At 31.1% G+C, this 4,823-nt stretch overlaps 3 long non-coding RNA genes across 5 annotated transcripts in view; 2 read left to right on the top strand and 1 right to left on the bottom strand.

Moving 5' to 3' along the window:
• The first annotated feature begins 784 nt into the window (after window positions 1-784).
• LOC109584172 (uncharacterized) lies at window positions 785-1,994 on the top strand. Its single transcript, XR_002185889.1, has 4 exons — window positions 785-1,053; window positions 1,106-1,475; window positions 1,716-1,913; window positions 1,966-1,994. It is a non-coding gene; the product is annotated as an uncharacterized LOC109584172 (long non-coding RNA).
• Window positions 1,813-2,343, bottom strand: LOC109584173 (uncharacterized). 2 transcript variants are annotated; one of them, XR_002185890.1, is made up of 3 exons: window positions 2,197-2,343; window positions 2,059-2,148; window positions 1,813-1,905 (listed from the first exon to the last, which is right to left on the bottom strand). It is a non-coding gene; the product is annotated as an uncharacterized LOC109584173 (long non-coding RNA). The 2 variants fall into 2 exon arrangements; XR_002185891.1 differs by having other exon boundaries at window positions 1,826-1,902.
• Window positions 2,344-2,349: 6 nt separating this feature from the next.
• LOC109584174 (uncharacterized) overlaps window positions 2,350-4,823 on the top strand; it is a 7,727-nt gene continuing 5,253 nt past the window's right edge. Inside the window, exon 1 of one of the 2 annotated variants that reach the window (XR_002185894.1) lies at window positions 2,350-2,534. This is a non-coding gene — a long non-coding RNA (uncharacterized LOC109584174). The remainder of the gene's footprint in view (window positions 2,535-4,823) is intronic. The other variant, XR_002185892.1, reaches the window with a different exon arrangement.

Raw genomic sequence — 4,823 nt, 5'->3', positions numbered from 1 at the left:
ATTATTATTATTTATTATTATTTTTATTTTTTTATTATTTTTCCTTATTTACTATTATTATTATTATTATTATTATTATTATTATTATTATTATTATTATTATTATCATAATCATTATTATTATTTGTTTTTATTATTATTATTATTATTATTATTATTATTGTTATTATTTTTATGAGAGTTAGAAAGGAATGTTATTATTATTTTCATTTATTACTTATTATTTTATTATTAATATTATTATTATTATTATTATTATTATTATTGTTATTGTTATTTTTATGAGAGTGAGAAAGGAATATTATTATTATTATTATTATTGTATATATATTGTTGTTATTATTTTTGAGAGTGAGAAAGGAATATTATTATTATTATTATTATTATTATTATCATTATTATTATTTTTAATATTATTATTATTATTATTATTATAATAAATTAACCAAAATACATCAAGTAGAACAAAAGTAGTTTAGGACTAGAAATAGTGTTGGAAAAAAAATTAAAGTAATAGTAATTTGTTCATTTTAGTGCATAATAATGTTAAGGGGGAAACTGTCAGCCATATTCATTGACCTCCATTTGGTACGTGTGCCCCTAAGACATAAGATTGTGGCTCTCAAAGTTGAGAAAGTTAGATGAGTCCTAATCCACCCTAATACCTGAGCATAGTTGGTGTTCCATTATTATTATCATTATTATTATTGTTATTGTTATTATTATTATGAGAGTGAGAAGGAATATTATTATTATTATCATTATTATTATTATTATTATTATTTATTATTATTATTATTTTTATTTTTATTGTTATTATTATTCAGAGAGTGAGAAAAGTCTTCAACATCTTGTGAAACAGTTCAGAGGAATAGGACTGAGTATGAATACAGGGGAAAGAAAGTATTGAACAAAAAATATCTATAACAATAAGTTATTTCTTATCTTTTAAAAATAGATATGTAAGAAGCTCTTCTTGTTCCTATACAGTATCAGAAATGGTACTTACAGGAACTTGAGGAGGCATTTCCTTCAAAATGGAATAAAACCTAGGTAAAAATAATAAGAATAATCCAAAGAAGAGTAATTAAAATTTTTAATGAAGGGTTCATGGGAACACTGGTCGCATTCCTTGTCATGCTGTTTCTGTGGAAGGCATTAAAGATGTGGTAGCATTTTTGGAGAACTATGCTGAAGACTACGCCATTTTACTACCTGGGAGGATACCTGGAGTGAGGGATTATGGGAAGGCCAAGCTATTGCTGTCCAGTGTGTCCCGACGCATGGTTTACCGGCAGTATGCTGATGCTGGTAGGGAACATACTCTCTGTGAAAGTTCCTTTAAAAGAATATGGAGAAAGTATGTTCCCCACATTTACAGCATCAAGCCAATGACGAACTTATGCTGGACGTGCAAAAAGAACAGCACTGCAATTTTAAGGAATGCTGGAGGTGAGATTGAGCATCAGTCTGAGGTACATTTATTATTATTAACAATGTAATTATTCTTGCCTGTAAAATGCTATCCCTTATTGAGTAACTTTGTCTTTAGTTAACTTGTTAATTTCATATTACTTTCAAGAATAATGATACTACATGAACATACAGTACTATTCCTTCATGTGTTAGTAGTATCTAATGGTATTTAAAACATGTTAATGTGTATTGTGTTCTTATTATTAGTATAACTTACCTTAATCTTTTTTTGTTGTTAGAAGAAAAAGAGACATCATAGGGGTAAATGGAAACATTGACGAGGTGGCGGGAGAGGAGCAGGAAGAGGAGGTGGCCAAGGAGGAGGAGATGGACAAAGAAGAGGGGCAGCTGGCCAAGGAAGCGGGGGAGGTGGCCAAGGAAGAGAGGGAGGTGGCCAAGGAAGAGGCCAAAGAGGAAGAGGAGGCCCTGCTACAACAGTAAGAGAAAGAAACATCATTAAACATAACAATAACAACAAATTTTTTATAGGATTCATCCACAAGTGCAAAGACAATAAACTATTTTAACGTTACATGTAAAGAACTTAATTATACTTCTAAATAAAAATAATAAATATATTACCTGTAAACTCAAGGAAAAGCGATGGTTGGATTTGAATGAAGTATGGGGATGATCCGTGTTCAAAACAGTCCATAATTAGGACTTTTAGCACTAGAGGACGTAATAATAACTCTGTAACTAGGTAATGAAAAAACTTACTAGTATTTGAAGCCACCATGAATGGCAGGGCTTTAGACAACTCTTACGATGTCCATTATACAAGAAATGATAGTTCAAATGCTGTGAAAAGCAAGTCAAAAGTGCTTCTTTCTTCATTCCCCGTTTATTAATTGATTTGGGTGTGGTTTTTCCTGGCAGGCGTGGTTTCATGTACTACATGAACGGGCATGACACGGAAACATTGAAAATAACTTAAAATGGCTTTTCTCTGTACTAGTATTCCAGAGCAATCGTCCAAACAGCATCCATAACTTCCAAATTTTATTGTGCATTGTCATAAACGGGATATTGCTGGAAAGGAATTTTTTTCTCTATCTGTGAGTACCAAATTTAAAAATCAGATCTGTATTGTGTAATCAATTTCTGACTAGAAGTGCATACTTGTGAAACAATGCATGTTTTATGCATTCACCACATAAGTTATTTTGTTGCATAAGTTAATTACAATATACATGTACTGACAGACATACATGTACATGTAGGGGGCCTCTACTGTAATTTGAAGCACCCAATGTAAAAATTTGTACTGTATAACCTCTTGTGGCAATATTCTAATAGATTCATGTAATTTTGATTTGTAAGAATTAGTGTACAATTATGATTGTTTTAGTTTTTGAGCTTTGCGAGACTTTTTTGTCCAAGGCTATAGCAAAGATATAATATTAATTTTTTTATTTTGTTAATTGAAAATTCACTGCGCGTTACAAAAGTAATAACACATTTTGTATATCTTTGAAGACATGACGCCATATTTAGTATTAATAGTGCATAAATTGGGTTTGTTTTTGCACATTTATCAAACTGACTAGCTATACTCTTATGCAGTGCCGTAACATTCTTGATCCAAAATCCCTGTACACCATCAGGTCCTGGAGTTTTCCAACTAGGCATCTTCTTACATTGCTTCATAACTCTACCTATACCAATACTCAGATTATCCTGCATCACTGATGTCCCACCTTCCTCAATCTCTCTTAACCATGTAGCATTCTGATTGAAATCCTTTGCCGTTCCCCAAATCCCCTTCCAAAATGACACACTTTGCTTTGCATCAGGCCCAAACCCTTCCTTTTCAATCCCCCCATCTAGCTGCTGGTAAAACCTCTTTTGATTAGAATTAAAAAGACAATTTTGAGTATACTGCTTGATTCGCTGCTCATACCTCCTCACCTTCCCACTGTTAGCCACTAATCGCTGCTTCAGCTCTTCCAGAACGACTTGAAACCCCTTCCTCTTAATGTTATATTTCTTCTCTAACAGCTTATACTTACTCATCTTCTTTAATCTGCCAGCTCTCGTACTCTCCATCACACTTATATTACTTCTTAAGACCTTGATATCCTTTTCTAACCTCTTATGCCACCATGGCTTTCTTCCCCTTATAGCTCTGTTATCTTCTAATAACTCACATAGACCTAGCCGTTTAGCAACATTAACTCATACAGCTCTAAATAAACAATTTGTCTCAGTAATATCTGATGTCTTAATAAACTTCACTAACTCATTTACTTTCCTAGTTTCTTCCATTAGTCGATATCTATTCACTCTTCGAAAATCATAACGCTCCACTTTATCCTTACTCATAACTTCATGCCAAATTCTCTTCAATTCCATCACCTCCTCACGCACTGCACTCGGAACAGGATCTAAACCACTATCAACTGCACCATAAACATGCTCCTCTAATCTTCCCTCAACTACACCTGCATCATGAACCAAACTCTCTTCACAAGCTCCCTGATCCCCAAAGTCAAGCTGACTGACTTCTAGATCCCCAACACATCCTAAAACTCTTTGCCTAATAGCATCTAACTCCACCACACTTAGCCACCTTTTGCTCTTAATCAATCTAACCTGATCACACAGACTCTGCTCAGTTGTTACATATCCTCTATCCTTCCACAAATTAAATTATTATTATTATTATTATTATTATTATTGTTGTTATTATGATTATTATTATTATTATTATTATGACAGTTAGAAATGATTATTATTATTATTATCATTATTATTGTTATTATTATGATTATTATTATGATTATTATTATTATTATTATTATTATTATTATTATTATGAGAGTTAGAAAGGATTATTATTATTATTATTGTTATTATCATTATCATTATTATTGTTGTTGTTATTATTATTATGTGAGGGAGAAAGGAATATTATTATTATCATTATTATTATAATAATAATAATTATTATTATTGTTATTATTATCATTATTATTTTGAGAGTTAGAAAGGATTATTATTATTATTATTATTAATATTATTATTATTATTATTATTATTATTGTGTTAATGTAATCACACAACACTAAGTTGGTATATGTACAATATTGGTCTATAACAAATAGACTCTGTTGTAAATCTCATGCTTAAATATCTCCTTAAGATTCTGGCAGTCCCCAATTATGCTGTTTTCTTTAAGTGTTTGATTTTTAACTTCCCATCTGCTCTCTTGATTCATTTACTAATCTTCATTGACACCGCTCCCAATGCTCCAACAACTATCAGTATCACTTCGACTTTCTTCAATCCCCACAATCTTATAATTTCCTGCTTCAACTCCTGATACTTCTTCACTTTTTCTTTTC

The sequence above is a fragment of the Amphimedon queenslandica genome, unplaced genomic scaffold, assembly GCF_000090795.2.
Source record: "Amphimedon queenslandica unplaced genomic scaffold, v1.1 AMPQUscaffold_13238, whole genome shotgun sequence".
NCBI classification, from domain to species: Eukaryota; Metazoa; Porifera; class Demospongiae; order Haplosclerida; family Niphatidae; genus Amphimedon; species Amphimedon queenslandica.
This window is presented reverse-complemented; position numbering and strand designations above follow the sequence as displayed.